Genomic DNA, 13,344 nt, shown 5'->3' on the forward strand with positions numbered 1-13,344 from the left:
CAGAGAATGGACATTTGAAATCAGAATTTTCCAAACTGGATGCACAGTGGATGATTGGATGGATATAGACAGTGAACGTTTGGAATATTTGGTCTGTAGTTTATTCTCTTATTTTGTTTATTTAAAATAAGCAGTACGCTTCATCTTAGGCAATAGTGTTTTTTTTTCTTTTTTTCAGAACCATGGCCAAAGATGTTTATCCAAGCTCTTCATCATTTTCTCTCCATGATCAAGGTCCAGACTCCATGGCCATCTTTTTTTGATCTACTCAACATAAATACAGATGTTTGGAATCACAGATTTTTGGGACAATACTTCGAATTCCAACATAACCTAAAGCAATATATAAAAATATCAAGTTTTCATATTAAACACACAGAGATAAATAAGAAAAGAAATACAGAAGATAGTTGATAGTAGGGCATGATGTTGATTATGAATTGAAGAAACAAAAGAAACACTTGCAGTTGCTTTGTTATGATGCTTCTGTATATTTAAACTTGTTTCTCAAGTCGGTCCAAGTCTGAAAATGAGCCATGCTATCCACATTGCAGAACATCTGTACACATTTAAGAGTTTTGCTTCATAGTGTTTTGTTTGAACGCTACATTAAGCCCTGTGTAGCGTCTTAAAATGGATTTCAGGCTTCTTTCAGTAAACAAAAGTTTATTTGTTGTCTTTCAACAACATGCCTGAAACAAATGCAAGAAAGTGATGAAAATTCATTGTATTAAAATGTGTTTAAAAGGAGAAAGAATAACAAGAAATTATGCATGCCTTGCAATGAGCTGTATAGTTTTTAAAATGCAGTGTATACACACACACACATAGGCGTAATGGTTTTTTTACTGTACAAACTGTATTTTCTATCCCCTTACCCTAAATCTACCCCCACACAAAACTACAGGAATTTTTACATTCTCAGAAAACTTAATTCTGTATGATTTATAAGCCATTTTCCTCATGGGGGAAAAACTGTCATCACAAGGACAGAATTTACTGGTATTACTATCTTTGTGGGGACATTTGGTCCCCATAATGTGGGAATACCAGATACACACACACACACACACACACACACACACAATAATCAAATACACATACTGAAGAAGGGTCTGTAAACCAAGCAAATCAATACAAATAACACTGATTAAAATCTCAACATATTCCACACTTATCACGGAATCTTTCTTGGTGTCTGAAGATAGTGTGGTTACTTTGCTGTCAAGATGTTTATTACTGTTAATGTGCGGATCTGATAAAGTGAGAAGAGCTTAGCTGCTTTTGTTTCGAAGGCCGCTTGAGTAAAGCATTCAAAGTACATTGCATCAGTTGAAAAGACGGTTGGGCTTGGGGGCATTTGTGGGAAATGTGGTCATGTGCTTTCACTGAGGTTGGATTATAGGAGTTGTTAAACTGGCTAAAGCGATAGCTGCCACCTCACTCGTGGTTTGGAGGCTCTTGTCATGGTTCTGGAACTTAGAATTGGCAAACAGGTGGCCACATTTAACAACTCAGCTATAAGAAAAGAATTCTGCCTCTTCGTTCCAACAAAGCCTTAGTTCCACTTCTTCAAAGTAACACATAAACAAAATATTTGGTCAGTTTGACCCTGGATTGAAGAGTCTTGGGGTTCATCTTAGCATTAGGCCTTTTCTCTAATTTCACTAATGAATGCTTTAGCATAACGGAGAAACAATTTGGGTGCATCGTTAATAAATTGTCTTAATTTAATTAATTAAAATTTTATTGGTATTTATAGATATTCCATAATGTCCAGAAAGTATCCAGCTACAGGTATGTTATATGAAAAATAGAGACATTTATTGAAGAAGAAACAAGATACAAGAAACAATATACATTCGTCATATTGCTTCTTTAATCTTGTATTTTTCATATTACACAACTGGATACTTTCCAGACACACACACACACACACACACACACACACACACACACACATAAATATACATAAAGTGAGAGTTCCTTGTATAGTTTTCTGTTTCCAAGCAAATATTTGGCAAAATAAACATAAATAACATGAGATAATGAGAACAACAAACCAATTTAAGTAAATCAGCAATAAAAACAATTAAAAACAATAAAACGCTAACATAATATAAATGTCTGTGTGTTGTATTTTATAATAATAATAATACAATACTATAGTTATAACTATGGTTATTAGCATTATTTATCAAAAATAAGTCTTTACAGTCATCTTGATTCATCGAATAAATCAAAAATGCTACAATTCAACTATTACACTAAAACACAAAAGCACATTGTAACTTAAAGTAGTTCATATTTTAACATTATTTTGGAACAAAAAATACAAATTTCAATACAAGATTACAGTTGAATCTCTGCATCATCCAAGACGTCTTTTGGCAGTGTTGCAATTTTTGTGTAGCATCCCAAACCTGTTTCTGAAACCACTGGAGAGGTACTAGGTGTCCGAACGGTAAGAACTGACAGAGAGAGGCAGAAATTAGGAGTCATTGCTGAATGGGTCAGCTCTGTGTTTCTAGAATGAGTCTTGGTGTATGTGGGCAATCTGACCAGTGGCGATCTTCTACAAGGCATTCTGGGAGGGTCGGAGCGTATTCCCGGCTGAGCAACCACTGTGATGCGAGGAGGTGGGTGTAGAAGGCTCTGAGACTTTGACTCCACATTTCTGGCCCTCTTTGCATCATCTGGAAGCATCCCAATGTCTGTAGAAACAGAGGCCAAAGACTGGAAGCGTGGCTGCCAGTTGAGAAAGTAGTCCCAACAGTAGCTTTCATGCAGCTGTTCCTCAGAGGAAGTCAGATTGGTGAGTGAGCCCTCAACTGAACCTGGGTCATCAGGCAAAGACATGCACCTTCTCATGACTTCCTCGACTTCCTTCATGTTGACCACCTGAGGGAGCATTCCCTCACCTCCTCCTTCATCCTTAAATGTATGGAGACTCTCAGAACTGGGAATGTCCACTATTTGGACTATTCCTACCGGAAGATGGGTCTTTATCTACCGAGTGGAAGAAGAGTTGGTCTGAGTCTCCAGGGATCCCTGAGTCTGAGACTCTTGATGCATGTTGTAACGGGACAGAGCTGAGCTGTTTAAACCATGCAAATTATTGATAATTTTGATCTCTTGATCTTCAGTAGTCTCTTCCTCAGTAGACCCTCTTCATATTGAGTTTTTTGAGTGTGAGTTTCTTGAAGGGTTTGGGAAATCCATTCTTCCCCACATGCCTAATGGTTCTTGTAAATCTTGGAGGTTAATACCGATGATACTGCTGTGAAGATTGTCACCCGTTGCTCTTAAAGAGTCAGTCTCGTGGTTGAGGTCAGCAGACATAGAGGTCGCCTTCTTTCCGGCATTCTCTTTGTACCTGTACCTTAGAACAATGTAAATAAAGCTTATTAAAAGTAGGAAGAACACTATCAGTGACACACTGAGCATGGCAGTGTGGACACTGAGATCAACACTTGCCAGAGCTGTTGCTGAACTGGATATGTTCACAGGTACATGGCAGGTTGAAGACCGGGAGTCCAGTTTGGGGCTGCTTGCTAGAACAATCAGGTCTTCTGTTGTCTCATTTGAGATGGGGATCTTCTCTGATACACAGAGCTTGAGATATATAGATATAAAGACAGCCAGTTGTTTTGTTGACACTGAAAAACTGGGATGGGTTTACTAAAGAGTACTCTGGCAAGCCATCCAGACCCCCTTCATGATCCATAGCCATCAGGTGGACTATACTTTGGCCAACCTTAGCATCGCTCGGCAGAGAGAAATGGTACACATTCTGGGTGCAGATGTGACTGAATTCATCAATGCCTTCAATTTTGACTCTTACTCTCAAGGTTGCCACTTGATCTTCTTTGTCACGTGCCTCTACCACAAAACAGAATTCACTCTCTCCTTCATAGACAAATGTCTGTTTTGTGTGGATGTCTCCAGTAAGAGGATCAATACCAAAAGCTTCTTTCCTGTCTGGATTGCTACTGTCATAATCCACAAACAGGGGGTTAAAATGGAATAAGTATGTAGTCCGAAGGTTCCTGCATCTTCATCAACAGCATGCACCATGCACACAGGGGTAAAAGCTGGCAGGTTTTCAGGCACCGAGCAGTTGTAGGTGGGGAACATAAAGAACAGGGAATTGTCATTCTTGTCCAGTACCAATGTGTAAACAATGGCAAAAGATACCTTTTTGTCATTTGGGTTACCATCAGATGCTTGGACTGTTAAGGTAAGTTTGGTATCGTCTTCATAGTCAAGTGTACCATTAACTTCAAGGACACCTGTTGCAGAGTCCACTCTGCTGTTACCTGAGATGTTGTACTTTACGGTCCCATTTGCCCCTAGATCAGGATCGTAGGCAGAGACACGGATAAGGACTGTACCTAAAGAGCCGTTCTCATTGACCTGTGCATGGTACTCCGGACTATTGAAAACAGGTGCATTGTCATTAATATCAAGGACTCTGACTGACACCACAGTTGAGCTGTTCAGGGGAGGGCTACCCCTGTCTGTTACACTCCTGGTCAATGAGTAATTGTCTGTGGTCTCTCGGTTCAGAGTATCACAGAGCACTATTTGCCCAACAGTTCGGCTTTGGGCTTCAGCTGGAACTCTAACAACTTCAAGGCAGAACCGCCTCTCGTCATTTCTAGCTATGATTGCGTACTCCAAATGGGTGTTTCTATTTGAGTAGTCCTTGTCCTCTGCTAACAGAGTGAGGGGAGTGCTTCCGACAGGGACATCCTCGGGAACACTCACCTGGTATGAGTTCTGCATGAAGAAGGAGGTGACACTAAATAGGTTTGGGTCACCGTTGTCACGTGCCTCCACCAATAACCATAACATGTTTACATTTGCAACATAGTTCAGAGGCTTGTTGGTAAACACCGAACCTGTACGCAGTAGAAAATTCACATGAATTCCTATTTTAGGGACTGTTTAATTTTTATACACTGCCTGGCCAAAAAAAAGTCAGCCATGATATTTTGTTGGACCGCCTTTAGCTTTGATAGCATTGTGCTTTCGTCAAGAGTTGTGTCTTTCGCCTTTCCATCAAGAGTTGCATTCATTTTTGGCAAAGATCTTGTATTGACATAATTTGGGTCCAATGAATCTTGACATTGTCATTCTGGAATATGTTCATGGTTACGTCTTCTGACACAGTTGTTTGAGAAATGAAAAGATACACACTGTATCAGTAAGTGTTAAAATGCCAGAAACATGAATCACTGCAATAAGGATTCAATCATAGACTCTTCCGTATTTGCTTATTTAAATCCAACTGGTGACATTTTTTTGGCCAGGCAGTGCATCAAGATGCACTAAATACTGCTAAATCAAACATCTATCTAGTTAAAACTCCTGTGTAGGTTTGTTAATACATGCCTGTGGATTGTCGTTAATATCTTCCACTTAACTGTAGCGACTGAGCTGTGCAGACCCTGGCTGCAGCCGTCAGTAGCTACGGCACGGAAAACATGCTGGGAACAAGTTTCACAGTCCAGTGGTTTTGTGAGCCTTATCACGCCGGTAAAGCCATCAACATAAAAGTTTCCAGAATTCTCCTCCTCTAAGGAGAAGGTCACTAAACCATTGGGCCCCTCGTCAGGATCCCATGCCATCAGATGCAGGATCTCTGAACCCACAGGGAGCCCCTCGCTAATGCTGGAATGGTAGCTTTTCTGAGTGAACGAGGGGCTGTTATCGTTTTCATCAGGGAGGGTGACGTGCAGCACTGCGGTGGAGCTCAGAGGTGGATGCCCGAGGTCAGCGGCAGAGATGAGGAGGGAGTAGATGGATCTCTCCTCTCTGTCCAGGAATCTCGTGGTGCTGATGGCACCAGAAACAGCGTCGATGCTGAAACACTCCTCAGCTTCTAATAGCATACGAAAAAGAGACATAAGCACTGATTTTCACCTTAAAGGGTTTTCTTTAAAGGCCGGGACACACCAAGCGTCGGCTTCCGTCGCTGCTAGTTCTTTGAAGTCTGTGTGGTGGGTCCCAGGCTTAAGTATACATTTTTCATATATATACTACTGTTCAAAAATTTTTACAAATGTATTCAGCAAGGACATTAACTTGATCAAAATAAAGACATGTTGTTACAAAAGATTTCAAATAATTGCTGTTCTTTTGAACTTTCTATTCAGCTGTGAACCCTGAAAAATAAAATGCATCACGGTTTCAACATTGATAATAATCAGAAATGTTTCTCGAGCAGCAAATCAGAATATTAGAATGATTTCTGAAGATCATGTGACACTGAAGACTGGAGTAATGATGCTGAAAATACAGCTGCACATCACAGAAATAAATTACAGTTTAACAGATATTCACACAGAAAACAGCTATTTAAAATGTTAATTTATTTAAAGTTAATTATTAATATTTTAATACAGTATATGTTTAAAAAATTGCAGGCTTGGTGAGTTTTCAAAAACATTAAAAAATGCACTTTGCACATTATGTAACAAATAAACATTTGGACACTAAAATTTTAATTTATCAATCTGGGATTAGAAATGGTTCAACAAACCTGTTGTGTAATTATTCGCCTAGTGAAATTATTTTTAAATACAAATGTATGTGTAACATTAGAAGGATAAATGTGATAACTTATCTTCTATGGAGTACTGAATAGTTCCATTTCATCCATTATCAGCATCTGAGGCCTGAATGATGTGAATGACTCCAGGCGGCAAGTTCTCTGGGATTACGATGTGCAAATCAGGCTGAGAAAATTCTGGAGTGTTGTCGTTCTCATCCAGGACAGAGCACAGGACCGTGGCAGTGCTGGAGAGAGACGGAGTCCCACTGTCCTCTGCCTGAACTGTAAAGCAGCCAAAAACACATGCAGAGGGGACCATTTTGCGTTAAGGTTTTGTAATGAGCATGCAATTACAGCCTTTTGAAAACACTGCCAATATGTCCCGAAACAAAGAAAAACAAATCTGCTTGACAGGCTTATTAAAGTTAACTAAAACGAAACATTTTCTTTTCCTGAAATAAAATAAACATCAACCCCCAACCCCCCCCCCCATTTCATTTAGTTTAACCTGACTAAATTATCTAAAGCTAAAACTAAAAAAATACAATATTTAGACTATATAGACCAAAAAAAAAAAAAGATAAAAGCATGACCAAAAAAAAAAAAAATAAAAAAAAATAACTGAAATTAAACTGAAAACGGTAAATAGAAAAAAATTGTGTTCATGTTTCACAATCATCATTCAAACACTGCTTCATCATCCTCATCATGTTATCCTACAGGTTTCTGTTATTGTATTTGATGATCTCTCCGTGAGTAAGCAAACAATGACTTGTAAAACATCTGAAAGCATTTACCATGGACATAGTCCTATTCCAACCAATTACAGTTCTACAAACAAAATAAATTGAGCAAAAATGCATTTCTTAATGTATAATTTAAGCATGAAAAGAAAACAAATAATAAACAGAGCAAATATTCAAAACATGCATGTAGAAAGAAGTAAATAGTGGTCTGTGAATGATTTGGCTGCTGATTTTCTGGAGAGATGAGTGAGCTGCAGTAGTAGGTTTAGGGATAAGAGGGATGGAGGATGCAGGCAGACGGAAGTCTCTCCTCTGAGAGTAAATCTGGACTGGATCTCTCTGTCTAGCCGAGTGGAGGTGCTGATCTGACCAGTGTGGGAGTTTATTGTAAAGAGCTCATATGCAGGACCGGGTACCAAGCTGTAGCTAACAGCAGAATTCACCTCCCTGGGAGACACACACACACACACACACACACACATTGACTGGTCATCAGATCTGAATATTTGTTTGTCTACAACAATGCCCCAACATTTTCTGATTATGATCGCATGGCATCATGACAGAGAGTTCTACGACTCTGCTGTATTAACATCACTGTTTTACTAATTGCCTTTTTAATGTGTGCGTTCCTTCACTTTTGTGTTGCGGCCGCCAACAAATACAGGAGTGACGAGTGTTTGACAGCTGAATGAGGTCTGTTTACCGTCTTGTCTGGCAAAGTGCTATTTCTGAGCTCCTTATCTGATCTCTGAATTGAAAACAGTGCTAAAGGGAAAAAAACTGCTACATTTAACAGCATTGCAAAGAAAATACAAAGAAAAAGTGTTGGGGAAAGGCAAAAGGAGCTGGCTGGGTGTACAACCAACACACCGGTGGAGAATTTAGATTTGTGGTCAATGAAGAGCAGAAATGTGAAACCAGAAACACACTCTCAGACAAAAACACAGACACTCATTCAGACACTCACAGATACACATATAGTGTTTCATATGGGTTTGATAACCTTTATAGGTAACACTTTATTTTGGTAGTCTGCTTTAGACATTCTACTAACTGTAAGTAACTTTGCATCCATATTTCAACTAGCAGTCATTAGAGTATTAGTAGACTGTTGGTTTAATATATGCTAACACAAGTAACTTCGCAAGTACTTATACTTACTTATGCTTACAATTAATTTATTGAAAGTTAGTTGACGTAGTTGTAAATTAGTGAAAGTTAGTTGACATGTAGTTGTAAATTAATGAGAGTTAGTTGTCATGTAGTTGCAAATTAATGAGAGTTAGTTGACATGTAGTTGTACATTAATGATAGTTGATGTAGTTTATGTTCATTGCGAGTTAGTTGTCATGTAGTTGCAAATCAATGAGAGTTAGTTGTCATGTATTTGTAAATTAATGATAGTTGATGTAGTTGCAAATCAATGAGAGTTAGTTGACATGTAGTTACAAATCAATGAGAGTTAGTTGACATGTAATTGCAAATTAATGAGAGTTAGTTGACGTATTTGTAAATTAATGATAGTTGACGTAGTTGCAAATCAATGAGAGTTAGTTGACATGTAGTTGCAAATCAATGAAAGTTAGTTGACATGTAGTTGCAAATCAATGAGAGTTAGTTGACATGTAGTTGTAAATTAATGATAGTTGACGTAGCTGCAAATCAATGAGAGTTAGTTGACATGTAGTTGCAAATTAATGATAGTTGATGTTGTTGCAAATTAATGAGAGTTACAAATTAATGAGAGTTAGTTGACATGTAGTTGTAAATTAATGATAGTTGACGTAGTTGCAAATCAATGAGCGTTAGTTGACATGGTTGCAAATCAATGAGAGTTAGTTGACATGTAGTTAGAAATAAATGATAGTTAGTTGACATGTAGTTGCAAATCAATGAGAGTTAGTAGACATGTAGTTACAAATCAATGAGAGTTAGTTGACATGTAGTTGCAAATCAATGATGGTTAGTTGTGATGTATTTGTAAATTAATGATAGTTAATGTAGTTACAAATCATTGCGAGTTAGTTGACATGTAGTTGCAAATCAATGAGAGTTAATTGACATGTAGTTGCAAATCAATGAGAGTTAGTTGACATGTAGTTACAAATCAATGAGAGTTAGTTGACATGTAGTTGCAAATCAATGAGAGTTAGTTGACATGTAGTTGTAAATTAATGATAGTTGATGTAGTTGCAAATCATTGCGAGTTAGTTGACATGTAGTTGCAAATCAATGAGAGTTAGTTGACATGTATTTGTAAATTAATGATAGTTGATGTAGTTGCAAATCAATGAGAGTTAGTTGACATGTAGTTACAAATCAATGAGAGTTAGTTGACATGTAATTGCAAATTAATGAGAGTTAGTTGACGTAGTTGCAAATTAATGATAGTTGACGTAGTTGCAAATCATTGCGAGTTAGTTGACATGTAGTTGCAAATCAATGAGAGTTAGTTGACATGTAGTTGCAAATCAATGAGAGTTAGTTGACATGTATTTGTAAATTAATGATAGTTGACGTAGCTGCAAATCAATGAGAGTTAGTTGACATGTAGTTGCAAATTAATGATAGTTGACGTAGTTGCAAATTAATGAGAGTTACAAATTAATGAGAGTTAGTTGACATGTAGTTGAAAATTAATGATAGTTGACGTAGTTGCAAATCAATGAGCGTTAGTTGACGTAGTTGCAAATCAATGAGAGTTAGTTGACATGTAGTTACAAATCAATGAGAGTTAGTTGACATGTAGTTGCAAATCAATGAGAGTTAGTTGACATGTAGTTGCAAATTAATGATAGTTGATGTAGTTGCAAATCATTGCGAGTTAGTTGACATGTAGTTGCAAATCAATGAGAGTTAATTGACATGTAGTTGCAAATCAATGAGAGTTAGTTGACATGTAGTTACAAATCAATGAGAGTTAGTTGACATGTAGTTGCAAATTAATGATAGTTGATGTAGTTGCAAATCATTCGAGGTTAGTTGACATGTAGTTGCAAATCAATGAGAGTTAATTGACATGTAGTTGCAAATCAATGAGAGTTAATAGACATGTAGTTGCAAATAAGAGAGTTAGTTGACATGTAGTTGCAAATCAATGAGAGTTAGTTGACATGTAGTTGCAAATTAATGATAGTTGATGTAGTTGCAAATCATTGAGAGTTAGTTGACATGTAGTTGCAAATCAATGAGAGTTAGTTGTCATGTATTTGTAAATTAATGATAGTTGACGTAGTTGCAAATCAATGAGAGTTAGTTGACATGTAGTTGCAAATCAATGAGAGTTAGTTGACATGTAGTTGTAAATTAATGATAGTTGACGTAGTTGCAAATCAATGAGCGTTAGTTGACATATAGTTACAAATCAATGAGAGTTAGTTGACATGTAGTTGCAAATCAATGAGAGTTAGTTGACATGTAGTTACAAATCAATGAGAGTTAATTGACATGTAGTTGCAAATCAATGAGAGTTAGTTGACGTAGTTGCAAATCAATGAGAGTTAGTTGACATGTAGTTGTAAATTAATGATAGTTGACGTAGTTGCAAATTAATGAGAGTTAGTTGACATAGTTGCAAATTAATGAGAGTTAGTTGACATGTAGTTGTAAATTAAATGATAGTTGACGTAGTTGCAAATCAATGAGCGTTAGTTGACATGTATTTGTAAATTAATGATAGTTGATGTAGTTGCAAATCAATGAGCGTTAGTTGACGTAGTTACAAATCAATGAGAGTTAGTTGACATGTAGTTGCAAATTAATGATAGTTGACGTAGTTGCAAATCAATGAGCGTTAGTTGACGTAGTTGCAAATCAATGAGCGTTAGTTGACATATAGTTACAAATCAATGAGAGTTAGTTGACATGTAGTTGCAAATCAATGAGAGTTAGTTGACGTAGTTGCAAATCAATGAGAGTTAGTTGACATGTAGTTGTAAAGTTACTTATAATTCGTATATCCAAATAAAGTGTAACTAACCCCTTTCTACAATTCTCAACAGAAAAGTTGTAAAATTGAATTCATGTTGTGAAATTGTTAAGTTAAATGTATTCACCAGTTTACACATCTCAATCAGAATTTAAAAAAAAAATGTTTTATTAATTATGAATTCATCAATACCATCATGTTTTTGGGGACACACCAGAGGCAATTTATAACCCAAACTAACCTTGCCTTGGCAAATTATCTGTGTTCTGTATGGACCTTGACACTTTGTCTTTGATTTTGCCAAAGTTGTTCCAAATATTAATAAGCAATAAGCTTATTTAGCATTTAATCTTACACCACACTAATACATATTATGATTTCTTTTTTCAAGAATTTGATTCTTTTAATGAGGCTTCTTTTTCATATGATGTGAGTTGCATCACCTTTGTGCTGGCAAAAAAATATCAACATGAATTTTAATTCAAAATCTAAAAATACTCTGTATTCAAGTCAATATGCATTGCAATTGTAGCGTATTTTTAATTAAATAGGATAAAAAAAATGAGTGTCACGTCATTGACCCACATACACATATGCTGGAAACTTCACCAGCAGCTGCAAACATCATATATCAGCTTTATGAGTGTGCTAAAATCACACTGCATTAAAACAACCGTAAGAGATAGTTGAATCAATTACCAACAGGATCAATCTTCATCTGATGAACATTTGGCACAGTGGTTTCATGGGTCTTCATGAGGTTTTATCGCAATGAAAGATAAAATCAAAGAAAAACCATAGACCACACTGCTGAAAGGAGTGAATTCTGGGAGAAAAAATAACCGGCCTTTATTAGCACAGATGGCTTGAGTTAGTGAATCATCACACAATTTCAAATATCCTGCAGGAGGCCTGACAGCAGCTCTAGGATAACGTCAGAAAGACACTGATACTGCTGCTGGGGTATTTTAAAAGGGCCTGCTAGATTTGTGAATATTTGGACTAGGTACAAGACGCACAGAATAACATACGGCATGCGAAAGAAAACCCAAAGACCTGTTGATTTATGTTAGCAATCAAGTTTGACGAAACGTAATTCAGGTGAATGTATGTTTTTAACAGCAGTCTGCTAACTAAATAAAGGACCAAGGCCATCTGGACCTCCAGACTGAAATCACAAGGGGCAAAAATATATAAGAAATCCACTATAAGTTACTCACACTGACATGTTTTTTACACAGACTTGCTACTGTTAGAGAAATGTGTTACATAGAGCAGTAAATCACAATAATATACTATCGTGATAAAAAAAACTATAGCTATATACTATTCAACTCAAACTACATGAACTGTGTATGTATACTGACATTCATGTGAATGGTTTTTCAAAAGCTAAATGTTGATTAAGAGAATAATAAGGCAAACTTAATGCAAGCGATGCACGTGAGACTAAAATTCAGACATAATGCTGACACTAAGACAATTATAATTAATCCATTAAAAAAAAAAAGTATAGAGGAAGCTTTATGTAATGCTGCATGATAGAAACTGTGAGTAACCATACTGCCATCATGTGGAGATTTACACAGCAGTTTGACTACCATCTGGTATTTTATACATGTTTGTCTGCATTGTGAAATATTGCAATTTTTTTTTTTTTTTTTTTTTGAGGTGGTACCTGAATCCAGGTCAACTGCAGTGACTGTGACAATGATCTCTCTGGGTTCTCTGTTCTCCGTGACGGTGGTGTTGTAAATGTGCTGCTGGAACACTGGAGGATTGTCATTAACATCCACAACCTCCACCGTGAGGAGAGAGGGGACGCCGCTGTCTCTGGCCTGGACAGTGAGGATGTGGACATGCTGGTATTTAGTATACTATGATATATTTGCTTTTTGGACATCACAAATTTCTTTGCTTCACAGATTTCTTATATTAAACTCAGGAGATACTGTATGTGTGCCATGGCTGTAGTTGTAGAAATGAATGTCTTTGCACTGTGTTAATGTGAACCCATTGGACCATATACTGAAACAGAGCCCAATGAGTAAAGCATTTCTAATCCTGTGGCTCCCCTTAGTGGACGACTTTAGTATTACACCCCTCAC

The sequence above is a fragment of the Cyprinus carpio genome, chromosome A1, assembly GCF_018340385.1.
Source record: "Cyprinus carpio isolate SPL01 chromosome A1, ASM1834038v1, whole genome shotgun sequence".
NCBI lineage: Eukaryota > Metazoa > Chordata > Actinopteri > Cypriniformes > Cyprinidae > Cyprinus > Cyprinus carpio.